The sequence below is a fragment of the Colletes gigas genome, unplaced genomic scaffold (genome assembly GCF_013123115.1).
Source record: "Colletes gigas isolate AHSC1104 unplaced genomic scaffold, ASM1312311v1 Colletes_gigas_Sc00003, whole genome shotgun sequence".
NCBI lineage: Eukaryota > Metazoa > Arthropoda > Insecta > Hymenoptera > Colletidae > Colletes > Colletes gigas.
Window position 1 is genome coordinate 5,572,823 of NW_025106632.1, and position 14,236 is coordinate 5,587,058.

The following is a 14,236-nucleotide window of genomic DNA, read 5'->3' on the forward strand; positions in this document are numbered from 1 at the left end:
CAGTGAGTCGACTGTGCGTACGCGCGCGCCACCGGTCTCTCCGCTACTTTCTCTCTCCGCGCAATGGGAATCTTATATTATAGTACACGCTGCCAACTTATCTCCGTCTCTCTCTTATCGTTTCTCGCGTGTATACACGCGTGCACTCTAATGTATTGGAACGACGTGTACGTGCCGCGCGTTTACACCACGGAGTGCAACCCTCGACTGGAGGTAGTAAGCCGGGAGCACCCCTACTTATAATTGTGGTCCCGCCGGGCCCCCGATGGGAGGGGTTGCCGAACCAGAGGGGTGGTGGGCAGCGGCTGCGCCGGTGGCACGACGAGCGGAGTTCCAGAGGGGCACGGGGAACCATCGACGAGGGGGCACGTGGGGAAGGGGATGCCGAAGAGGCAGCTGCAGGCCGGCTGCACGCGTCCACCCCCACCACCGTAGCCCCTGTACGACACCCCAGCCACTCGTGCGGACTTCTTGCCTGCCTGCTTGCCTGCCGTAGGACTCCTCGGGGCGCCTGTCTTCCCCCCCTCCCCCCTTCCTCTCTCGCCCCTCTGCCGCTTTTCTGCTTCTTCCCCTCGTCCACCGTTGCACCGGTTACACTCCCCTGCTTGTCTCTTGTCTCTGTCCCACGAGCCACGATAACTCGTACCCCATCCGACGGCACGCGCCGCGTGCCACCTCCTCGTGACGTCATACCCTTCTTTTTAAGCGTATTACGCTTCTTACGCGCCGCGATACGTCGAGAGCGAACGGGTTGCTGGAACCCGGCCTGGATTGCTCGACTCGCGATACGCCTGGCCACCGCTCGTTAATTTGATTATGGCGAGGGGTTGGTCTCCCGTTTATGCACCTCGACGGAAATTATTTTGGCGGCTTGCTCTCTCGGAACCGTATCGCGTCTTCGAGACTCGTGGACGCATCTCTCGTTGGAACCGCGCGACACGTGATCGGTATGCGATTTGCAGTTTTGAAAGCTTAGGGTCCACGGTCGCCAGACGTTCCTCTCGTCACCCTTCCTGATTCTTTCAGCGAGCTCGTAATACGTAAGTCTCCTGGGTCGGTCTGACGTCACCCGTTGCAAAACCTGATAGGGTTTGCACCCCACTTCGTACTTACCGGGCCCTCTGCGCAAAACACATAAGTATAGCCCGGCTGTGTACAGGGTGACAGATTATTACGGCGCGCATACTGCTTCCCGCGAGCCTTTGTACCCGGAACATAATGCTCCGGACCTGTCTCGGGCACGCATCGACATCCCCCCATTGTTCCCCGCCGCGAATCGGCATTTCTCCCTCTCTCCTCCCCTTCGTTTAGCTCTTGCAGCCTGTTCATGTCCCGCAAAGTGCCTGAGGCTATTGGTGTCTCCAGAACCGGGGCCGCGGAAGCGACGTTTGCGCCGTAAAATTGTTCCTCTCAACGAGGTTACTATTTACACAACAAATCTGGCAAGAATGAAAATGTATACGTATACAACCAATACATAATTACGATTATTTTCAATTACAATTTTTATCAGTCAGAAAGTTATTTATATTTGATGGTGCTCGATATATTTATCCAGCTAAGAATTTTTTTTATCTGTGCATCCGAGTCGTAGTAGGACGTACAGGGTTAATGTCTTGTGTATTCTTTTCTTACGATTCCAAGGAAACTATGCTTGAAATGTTCTTGGAAACAGAAAGAAAACGTTGGTATGATAGGACGGAGGAACAAAGGGCCGAGCCGCCGGGGTAAAATCATGTCCACGTAATCAAGTAAACAGGCAGTCGTGAAGTGATAAGGTGTCACGGGGCAGAAAGAAGCCTTTGTTGTTTTCGTGGCGTGCACCGCAGGGACGGGGGACGACCATGGTGCCCGTAGGTGTATGGTATACTTCCGGTCACGAGGTGGTTCAACAGGTCAGACCAACGGGGGAGCCAGATGGAACCACTTCCGGCCCCGCTTCTACCGCCGCGCTGCTTTAGTAGTTCCTCCTTTTCCATCCTTTTTCTGCGCGGCTTCCGCGCGCCATCTCGCGCTCGGTTCGCGACACGATCGTCCGCTCGGCTCGCGGCGACACTTGTATCCACCAGATCGTATTCTGTGTACAAACAGATTAAGATACGGCGATAGGCTCGCGAGATAACGGCTCGATGGAAACCCATAGGATGGGGGTCCCCCGTTTGTTCGAACGGAAACAGAGCCTCGTGGAGGGTGTATCGATATACGAGGATAAATAATTAATATACAGAGTGGTCCATGCAGTTTAAAATAAACTTACAAAAGTGTCACGGATATTATTAGCACTACTAGTATATTTCACTTATAGGTTTGTTGGTACAATATTGAGGTAAAATTAATCTCGTTTAATATGAAATTTAACATTTTGGTTTGCTTCGATGTAGCTGCAGATTTACGAGAGTGTAAGAAACGATAGTGAGGTCAGGAGAAGTCGGTGACTTTGATGACCTTGAACGGCCAATCGCCATTGTCTCGACTCACAGCTTCGACTTCAAACGCTCTCTGTCCCCGAGAAAGCGACACAGGCGTTCTGAAAAATTAGGTATGCAAAAACTAGTTACATTACGGAACGTTGAAAGAAAAGTATATAATACAGGGCTCGATTTAAAGAACGTTCGACGAAAGTTGCGGTTTATCTGGTAACCCCAAACTTACCTGTGCACCTGCCGATACATTCCAAAGAACGTGAAAGTACCCAAATTTTCAATAGCATAGGTTCCAAAACATTTCGATAAGAAAAGTGAAAGAACGATATCCTGACTTAAAAATTTTTTAAAAACACCCGGAGGAAAAATTTTAATGGGGTATTCTAGAGGCCAAACTAAGACGAAAATCAAGAATACCAATTTGTTGATGGAAGCTTCGTTAAAAAGTTATAAACATTTAAAGTTCCGACGGTTCTGAATTTTTTACTCGAAAATGCGCCGGATTTCGGGGGTATGTCTATTCACCAAAAATGATTGTAATTGATCCCCGCAACTGAAAATAATTTTTTTAGAACGATCTGAAATTTTGAAATTTAATTGTTAATAACTTTTTAACGAAGCCACAAACGAAAAATTGATATTCTTGATTTTCGTCTTATTTTGGCCCCTGGAAGCTCCCATTAAAATTTTTCCCACGGTTGACCGGACACCCTTTATACAAAAATTTTGGATAACGCGATGAATAATTTTCAGCCGAAAGAAATTTGCTATCCCGTCTAGCGATCGAGAAACGTTCACGCGCACCTGTTAGACAAGCGTTCGCATTCGCGTACATATGGGATTCGCATAACCGGGAACGCGCGGTGCGAACGTGCGTGGTTCGGTCGATAGGCGCGGAACACGTGAATCCGTCACGCGATTCCCTTCGTTCCTTTCTTCGTTCGCCGTCGTTTCATTCATACGTGCTGCCATATAGAAGAGCCTACGTATGTACGACCGAGACCGTAACGCATCGGCACATACGCTCGTTGCGCTGGTATGCGTACTTAGGCGTCCTCAATGAACTCCCGTCGTTTAAGGTAACGCTCAACGCTTGGCTCTCTAGCCCTTTCGCTCTTTAACCCTTGCTCGACCACGCGATCATTTTTTTTCTTCCTGCCACATAAACCAGTCGATAGACTCCACTATCAATCCAAAAATACTAATTCCCGAATTTTAAGTTAGCGTTTCTCGACGGGGTTCGCTTACTAACCGAAGAAAATTAATTTTCCAAAATTCGATAATTTTGAAATTTTTTAATTCTAAAATTTTTATTTTCGAACGAATGCTCCGGAACTGTACTTTTCGATGGGATTTTAGTTTGAAAAATTCTATCGAAAATCTTATTTTGGAAATTTGATAATCCGCAGCGGGGCCTTACGGGTCGCCGTTGCACGCTATGATTGGTAGTTTGCGGTCATCCTCCACGGTTCTCCGGCGAACACCCGCCATTTACGCAAACTCCTAACACTTTATCGGTTCGTTAATCCCCGGATCGATCGATCGATCGATACGGCCTCGCGCAAATAACCGGTGATTTCCTTAATTCCTTCCCAGCTACCCTTTCTGGTTTGTTTCAATGTCGTCCATCTGCTTGTTTGGCCGGGTAACCGGCGGAGTGGTTAATTTCTGTTTGATTGCGGCATCTGCCGCGTGGAAATGGCGGTAAAAAGAAACGAACACGCGAGGGATAAGAGGCGAGGCCCGAGGGGAAGAGTAAAGGGGAACGAGAGTAATTCGAAATCGTTCAGCGAGTCGGTTTAATGGAATTTATAAAATTTACTATTCGACGGGGTACGGCGTTTGATCGTAATTTACCGGCCTGTTACGGTTTCATTTTACGAAATCCAATTACGTCGATTATCTGTTGTCTCGCGGAACGTGGAAGTCCCTGGTTATACACGGAGAACGAGGACGTTATGTATAATGACCCGGCGGTAATTCGATTAACCATTTCATTCGCGCGTTAAATGTACCCACATTGAATTTTGTAAGGTTTTATACCCCGGAGTGAGAAGCAATTTTACACCTGTTGATTCTGGATTTCCTATCTGTCGTACAAACATAGCGATCACGTTGAACGTTCAACAACTTTTAAAAGGGAATATTCACTATAAAAAATTGAATAATAATCACTCGGAACGAACTCATTCATTGCACTTGGATATTATTAATAATTTTTTCGTCGAAGCAAATTGCACGAAAAAATTCATGTACCCTCCCGTCGAGTACATTGATCCACATACAAAGTTTCGGTTTAATACGTTGCGTACTTTCCTCGCAAAAAAATCGCGGAATATTGGCCATTTGTCCGTGACGCGAATCCCTCTTAATTACGCGTTTAAACGCGTGGCGTGCGCGCATGCGCGGCAATGGACGAGGTTAGGCCGGTACGATGGCCAAGTTCCATCGGGACCTTCATGCTGGACGCGCGCGCAGGTGAAGCGCAAATTGCTCCGTCCGATCTTCAAACGATACACAATGATCGTAGATACGCTCGATTATGTTAATTGGTCGCCGGTCGATCGTGTCTCGGTTCGATCGTTGCCCCTGCGTAGCATCGACGCCCCGAGCGACGCACGGCGACGCGGACACACCGCTCAATTCCGAATTATCCGGCCAGCCACGGAAATGCGGGTTTCGTGTTTACGTTATCCGAAGTAACTCTTATCTCCGCCGCACGGCGAACAGTTTGCATTCGTATCTTCCTAATTAGAAACGTACTCACGGACCGGAAACTTTTTTATTATAGAAACACGGCCAGAGACGACGTCGGGTCTGAATAATACTCTAACCTCAAAAAGTGAATACAGCATTGTCTTTCTCGCTCTCGGGGCTCAACGCTCGGAGATAGCGTGAACGAGAAACGATTCGCGATACTTTGTTGACGCCTATTGGAGGCGGCGAGTGTAGAAAAGGACAACGAGCGTATGACAAAGAGGGACTGAGCGCTCGAGTATCGTCGAATTTGTTATCGCTTGCATCGCTTCGTATCGGCTGCAACGAAACGCAGGCGATGTTTACGCGAGCCTGTACGAAATCGGTGTTCCAATTCCGACCTCTACCTCTCTTGGTAGAGGTCGCGGAATGCAATACTGATTCTGTCTACAGTCGACGTGGAGTCACTTGAACGATGCATGTCTTTGGTCGCTTATTGCGTTAGTAAATAGGATCTGAATTGTATATCGTATTTGGTGTCATTTTAATCAGAAAAGTGACACGAATATGTTGATGAAGTTTGAAAAAAGGAAGAACAAAAATAGAGATAAATTTCGTTGTTGATTTAATATTGTATATGTACCAGTTAAATCGTGTCATAATTTCAGTACATATATGTATGTATTGCTCGTTTACTGCAACAGTGATATGACTCAAAAAGGTACAACTTGCGAATTTGAATTTTCCTTTTTTCAGATGAGGATACACTTTAAAGAAAGGACAAATGTATATTACAAATTATGAAAAATAATAATATAAATTATATTGTACTTGATCTTGGTTAAATCAGAAAACTGTCACAGCATGTTAAAAGTTTCAAAACAAGAAAAGAAATTTGTATTATTGCGCTAGTGTTGCCTTAGTAATTTGAAACCGTATCGTATGACGATGTTCGACAACCGACCGTCAAGCGCGCCGCTATCTTGAGGAACCGCCAATAGGAAGGCACACTCGCCGGTGCAGGGGTGGGGATAAGTAGAGGTGATATTTGCCTATATCGTGGACGAGTTCTGAGCTTATACAGAGAAAATACTAGAACACGACCAATAATGCCCAACATCAGATAGTTTCAAACTTCGTTATCGTTCTAACCTTTCTTCAATTTTCTAACTATCTTTTTCTTTTTTTTTTTGTTAATATTTCCAGCGTTGTGAAATAAATATATTTCGATACATTTTAATCGCATAAAGCGACCCATCGACACGATGTCTCCGCGAACCACGCACGTGCGCCGTTTATCCGGATTACCGTACAGCTTTGGACGTATCAATTATTCCGAACGACGGAATTATATGAATCTACAAACGTCCGTGACGCGAAATACGCGATCGTATTTAGTCGTGTTCGACTCGTTTATCGGGTGTCCCGTCGGCTCGAGGTGATTCATCTAATGACTCGTAATCCACGGTAGAATACCCTTAGTGCCCGTGTGACGTTTCCAGCCGATTGGCGGAGATTTATCGAGGGTCGATCGGGTGCCTCAAAGAGGGCCTAGTCCAGAAGCCCTTGCGGCGCATCTCGCGTTCCTCCATCGCGCTCGAAAGCTCTGACCGGACCAGTTTGGTCACGATGCTCGAATTAGAGCCTCTTTACAGCTGCCGTCGAACCGTGAATCCATTTCAGTGAAGCAGTCGCTATTCTTCGCGGCTGAGCGTTCACAGCGTTTTAATGACCCTCTTCGAAACGCGATAATAAGGACCCTTCGAAATGTTGCAACAGTTCTCGAATGTAACAAAAGCACAATGGAGCCTCGGTTACTGTAAGAAATTTGGGACCTAAGGTCAAATAATCGATGAAAAAGTATTTTTATTACAATCGACTATGTTAGAAATTGGTCAACTTTCGATTTGTTGGACATTTTTATTTCTGACAATTTCAAGTTTCATTATTTATTTCCATGGGCCTCGTCTGGGGCCTGATAAAGTCGACACGTTCGATCGCATTTTTGCCAAAAAGTTACCAAAATATGCTTCTTGAGTCACGTCCCCTCCACTTTACTTCTTCTATTTTTCTGTCGACTGTGATCTTGCAACACCTGGTGCTCATTTAAAAGAAATAAAATTCATTTGTTCAACATCTACCAACACGCTTCTTATAAAATAATATAAAATCCAAAAACCTTCGACCATTCAATTTTTCGACGTTGAAAATAGAGACAGCGTATAATAGACCGAATAAACGAATCTTGAAATCAGGGGATGTCCCCATTTTCGTCAGACGGGCGCATCGTAAATCGTGGGCCCCGATCGTCGGGGGCCGAAAATAGCCGATAATAATGACGTTCCAACGACCGGATATAAAATCGAGCTCGCGTCTGGTCCCCGAAAGTCTTCCGCATTCATTCAAAGGCACAATGTCCCAGTTTACGAGCGGCGAGCGGGGCCGCCGTAATATCCAAGACACCCTAGAGGAGCGTCGGGGACCTGGCGGAGCTGGTACGGGCCACCACTCCGGGCCAGCAGGTAGTGGGGAGGCCGGCACGCGCGCCACGCGTCCGAGCGCGGCCGAGGAGACGCGAGGACGCACGAACCGACCGATACAAATGATAATAATCTCTCCGGAGTGACCCTGCAGGGCATATTCCCCACCACGCCCCGGACCCGACGCGATACGTATCGGGTGTTGCAGCTGCTGTTTCTCCCGTCGCGGCCAAGCGGACCTTCTTTCTTTTCCTTCTTCCTTCCGTTCCTTTCCTTCCATCCTCTCGCGGCTTCTTCCTGCTCGCTTACGCGGCCTGATTTCTTTCTCAGGACGCCGCGGCTTCCTAAACAAATAACTCGCGCTCGGGCGTCGTGGCTCGCGCCAGAATCTTCCGGAACAGTTGCAAGATTTAATTGTCGGTGGAACGTTAGCTTTTTTGCGAAAATATAATTTTATCCATTTACCCTCTGCTCAGTCTGTGATATTAACCCTTTGTGCTTGAAGTTTTTTTTCATTTATATTACCAGCAACTCGAAGCAATTTTAGTGAAAAGATCATTTTCTATATATTATTATTATATATATATAAAATGAAAGACCTGACTCACTGACTCATCAACGCCCAGGCTAAGCCCGTGGACATAAAAAGCTGAATTTTTGCACAAAGGTTTCCTTTATGATGTGTACAAGAAATAAGAAAGGATATTCCGAAATTCAACCCCTAAGGAGGTGGAAAGGGGTTGCAATGTTTGCATGAGGAATATTTTTACTTGAAACTTGGTCTTAATGCTCTTTGACATAATTAATCAAACACTTATTCTGGTTTTTTCTTTAAATTCAACCTCTGAAGGGGTGAAAAGGGGTTGCAACGTTTGTATAAGGAATATTTTATTTGTGGTCGGATTTACTTGAAACTTGGTCTTAATGCTCTTTGACATAATTAACCAAACACCTATTTCGGCATTTCAAAAAATTCAACCTCTGAAGGGGTGAAAAGGGGTTGCAATGTTCCTATGGGACATATTTCGTGTGTGGTCGGATTTACCTGATACTTGGTCTGAATGATATACTTATTTCGCATTAAAGTTGCCTTTAAAGAAACTTCAAATTTAACATGCAAGTACGTAATTATTATCCTATCACTAAACCGTTGCAATGGTGTAAATACGCTTAAATATCAGTCTGGGTGTCGTTATGAAGGTTTTTATGGGACGTTAATTACGAAAATGGTATCAATTTTTAAATGTAAGATGGCGATATGACATAAAATTAAAACTCTATAAAAGATTTAATCCGCTCCGGAGCCCTCGAGTGCAAAGGGTTAAATTATGTCAGTCTTCCGTCTTGTTTCGACTTTCACCGAAATTTACGCATCTGGAAGCTGTCCCCCTTATCTCCGAGATAAAAAAGAAAAGCGGCAAATTATGTTCGTCGTATCTATTTTCGAAGCACCGTGTATCTAGAAAGTCTCGAGGGCTGGTGATAAATCCAGCTTCCCGCCAGAATCAGCAGTGGTTTCGTGGGCCCCCATTTAACGATCATTATTGGTTGATAAGTCAAGAAGAGAACATCAAACGGTAGTACTTTGAAGATGGAGAGTCGAACGAGTGATGTTTTACAGATTGCTAAGTTGGGATAAGTGTCTGTAAGATCGACTTTTGTGATGTCTATTTTTTTGTAACATTTTTCCAACATCTTTCAAACATCACTAAAACGTAAATAACGAGTTCTGTCATATCAGTTGAGATCGAAAATTACGTTGCGTTTGAAGGGTAAATGGATGACCTACATTTCATTTTCGACAGAAATATATTTACCGAGTGTCCGCTAACGGACCGTCAAGGGGTTAAACAAACAAGCCGGACACCGACACAATAGAGTCTACTGTTCTAATTATAGAAACACCTCGGTTCGGCGTCGAACGTAGAAAAGGACAGCGAGCGAAAGAGAGAGAGGTCCGAGAGTCGTGGCGAATAAAAAAAAAAGCCAATCGTTTCTCGACCGCCACAGCTTCGTCGCGCGTCGAGGGGAGTCGCCCCCCTCGGTGGTGTGGATCAGTTCGAGCGTTTCATCCAACTTTTACCCGTATTCCGTGGCGATCTTTCGGTCGATGCTCACGATTTTTCTCCCCATTCGCGATCGCCGGCATAACGAACTCCGGTAACCGCAGGCCAAAACAAAAGCCTCCCCCGTTGTCTCCCCCCCTCCCCCGGACAACAAAGGCCATTTCCAGGGGATCGTCTCACCCGCGTCAGTTTCCCTCCGTGCATTGAATCGGCCGTGGAGGCGACGCGGAGAAGGAAAAAAGGAAGAAAGGAGGCAACAATGCACGGCCACTCTCAGCGGCGGGAGCACGTAGGAAAATCGTCGATTTGCATCTGACTGCGGCGTTACCTGCGGAAGAAGAGGTTCTTCTGCTCGGTGCCCGGAGGACCCCGCGGCATCTGTTCCCCGCTTTTCTTTCGGGCCTGGGATGAGGCAACGTGGAGAAACCGAGACGGGAACGGGGGACGGGTAGACCGAGAAGGATCGAGCGAGGAGCCTGCTGGTTCTACTTAAAACGAAACGCATCTCGCGGGGTACGACAAAGGGAGAGGTGGGGTTAGGAGACGGAACGTGGAGCATCGATACTCGACCTTCGAGGATCTTTTTTTTCTTCTTATGTTCGTCAGCAGCTGGTTACCCCGAAGATCATTGGAAATTAATAGGCCTCTATAGAGTGACCGCACAGAAGGGAGGCGTAACGGGTTGAGGGAGATGCCTTCGAAGATGCCGTTCTTTCTCCACCGAGTACAGAGAATGCTCGCGCCCCAGGTGAATAAAAAACAGAGAGATGCCTCGGGGGGAAGAATTTTTGCGGTACAGCCGCGGGCACCCTCCTTTCTCCGGTGTCCCGAGTCATTCGCCCGTCTATGACGTTTTTCGGCGCTTTTTGAAACAATGCTCGTCTTGTCGGCGTACACATGCCTTCGGTACCATCGGGTTCGCTTCATCGCGCCGCGGTGCAACTCGATACTTGCACGCGAGACGTGTACACGTTGCCCAGCGCTGACAAGTGGACGCGCTCGCTTGGCAACAAGGAATCTTCGAACCGAGAATCTGACGATTATGTGCAAGTTTGGGTATGGGGTCACGGGTTGGCGGGCATATGCTCCGTAACTACGGGTCTTTCTTGTTGAATCGAACGCCGCTCGCGTGTGAATCTGGTTCCTTGGACTACGTTGGCGGGGGGATCGGTCCAGTTAGCAACAGGGGATCTTGAGAGCTAGATTCTGACGATTGTACGAGAGGTTAAGCCAAGTTTCCTAAATTTTAGGGTTATGTATATATTAGTGATTATTTTCTTACTGGCTACTTAATTTCCCGCAACAAGTGATCTTAAAATATTTGTATACAAATCCCCATTCGTGGCACTTGCATCAACGACTGGATGGCTTCCCTTAACCTCGAGCCATCTTGGGAAACGAGACACTGACGATTACATGAAAGATTAAGCATGGATCATAGTGAGTGGTTACACGTTGCAAAAGTGTGGCTTCTACTTATTGGATCGCTTGGATACTTTTCTGCGAAATCTTGTTTGCTTAACACTTTTGCCAAGTGTTTTTTGTACAGATTAAATAATTGCATTTATTTCGATACTTTAACGATAATTGGTGCTTCAAACATCTCATGGGCTACACCGATGCCATCTATGACCAGTTATCTGCATTCCTCGCCAGACGGCGCTAATTTGGTTTACGGTTCAAATTACCCGCCAAAAGTCATCGCGTTGACTCGAACCTGTCGACGAATTTCAATGTAGCGACTTCCTGAGGACGATTTCGCGGTGGAATCCCACGGTGACTCGGTCTTTGTTACACGAGTCGCCGAGAAGAAAGGGCTTCGATGCTTATTCGAGACTTTTACCCAAAATGCATACGCGAAGCACTCGACAATTCAGTCACATTCGACGGTCCCTGTGATTTCGGTCGCACAAAAAAAAAAAGAAAATAAAGGAAAATAACGACGTGATTTCCATTTACCTACACCGCGGCGGGCGTGCGTCGGGGATGCCACCGGAGGGCCGTTACGAGCCGATGGAACACGTAGATTTTGGAAGGAATAGCCGTCACCATTATTCGAGGGAATCGTACGGTCATTGTCGGTGTCACAATGGTTCTTTTATGCCAATGAAGAACAAGATTCTGCGCGGCGATTCTGCCTTCGAGCCTTCCGCGAGATTATTTCTGATCGACAGTGTATGTCCAGCAATGGAGAAAAATCAAAAAACGAAAGTCCATGTTTTATAAATTCTTATATCCCAAAATGTTGATAAAGGAACGTAGATTTTAACACTATCCATAACTTTTACTGAATTTACCAAATGATGCCTGAAATTTATTGCAATTTTCGGTGCATTTTTTTACACATGTGCCATTTACCGAAAATTAGTGTTTTTAATTTGATTTTTGCAAATTGTGTACACTATTATAGTACCTCCCAAACAATCTTATTACAATATTAACAATTGGTCCCAATTTTGTATGTTAAATGTTTATTAACTTTGAATTAGGTTTAAAAAAAAATACCAAAAAATACCTCGATGATTTTTTGCATATTAATTTAGGGCACATTAAACTTTAATTCAATGCCAATTTTATCTGCGGAAATTTGCCCGAAACAGAGAAATTTTTTTTTCGTCGAAAAATTCAGGTACCTAATTAGATTTTCGGTAAGGAATTTTTTTCTCGAAAGTGTGTAGGAATTCGTGGGTATGTCTATTCACAAAAAATGATTGTAATTGACCCCCGCAACTGAAAATAATTTTTTCACAACGATTTGAAATTTTTTTTTTCATCGAAACATTTATCCACCCATTGAATTTTTTTCTCGAAATTGCGCAAGATTTCGTGGATATGTCTATTCACCAAAAATGATTGTAATTGACCCCCGCAACTGAAAATAATTTTTCCAGAACGATTTGAAATTTTTGAATTTAATTGTTAATAACTTTTTAACGGAGCCTCCATCAACAAATTGATATTCTTGATTTTCGTCTTATTTTGGTCTCTATAGTATCCCATTAAAATTTTTCCCAGGTGTGACCGAACACACTATACTCGAAATGATCGCTATAGTTCAGGCACTTCCTCCAAGCCAATCAAAAAACATTTCGAACAAAATTTATATAGCAATCACTTGACAAGAAATTGCAATAGTAGAAATTAGGAAAACAATTTTTATGCAACAAAAAAGATCGATTCAATTTTTTTTAACAAAATTGTATAATTTTTGTGCATCACTCGATGCATCTTTGTATTCCCTTTAAAAAATTGTAAGATGTCTTAGGTCGAAAATCGACTAATTTAGAAGCTATGATTTTCTCGCCAAAACACGGAGAAATTTCAACTATTAAAAAAATTAACGACAACATATCGATATGCAATCTCGAATTAATCGTCCATTCGTCTATCCGACCAGAGAGCCAATCCCCTAATAAACTTCTATTCAGAGGTCAGTTTCCCGCGGGATTTACTCACGTAGTTCGAATGATTCCGCGAATCGTCGAGATTCAGAAGTCGCGTCTGGCTGTCCAGGTGATTCCCGCCGCGGAGGATATTTCCAGAGGCGTCGATAAATCATGGGAAGGACGGACGTCGCGGCGTACGCTCGACGCACTCCCATTAGCGCGATGGATTCGCGTCACGTGCGAGCCGCGTGTGGGAAAGACGTGGAACAATACGCGCGCTTGCGGCTATGACGAACCCGCGCGGCATTGTCATGGTAAAAAATCCTCTTCCCCTCCTCCTCCGCGGTCGACGTGGTTCCCTCCCGCCCCTCTCACCGCTTTAATCAGCGGCACGCCGACGCGATCGACGTGTAACGCGCGTCGCGACGCGGACGACCCTACGCGAGATGCCTCTCTTTCTCCCTCGCGTCGGTTACGTGATTTCTTAAAATTATTCGTGGGATATACCTGCCTTCGCGTTCGTCGCTTTCTTTGTGCACCGACGCGCGTCTGCACGTTATTCGAACGACGAATCAAATCTCATCCGTTATTCGATTAGGAGAGATTTCAATAGACCGACCAATCACGGAGGTTAGGGCATGCAACTTTCTTCTCGAGCGCTTCGGGCAGGTTCGGCTGGCCACGTAACACCGATTGTCTTCGACCATCCCCTCCACTAGTCGGACGAGCACGATGAGCTGTAACGCTACGAACGAAGGAAATGGAATAAACGTGATAGCCCAGCGTGGCTACACGGAACGTCGGTTTGCAAAGTCCTGACTTTGAACAAATACACTTATTGTACCGAGGATGTTACATTAAAGTTGCATGCTTTATGTGTATAGATTCGAAGCGGTTGCAGGATGCAGGACTCGATTAAAGTGTTTCGAGGACGATGTAACTATTTCGCGTAACCAGCGAAGATACGTGTCCTCGCGCGTCGTGTAAATCGTACGTGGAATCGTATCTGGTCGCTGCGTGTCCGAGTACGCGTATTCATTAAGTATGACCAGCGTCGACTTTCCCAAAGTACGGGTCTTTCGAGGTAAACGGCCTCCCTATTACCTTCTTCACCTTCGTTTCCACGTACCTGAGTTTTATTCTTAACTCGGGGGCTCCCGGTGGCTTTGTCTTTACATTCCAAA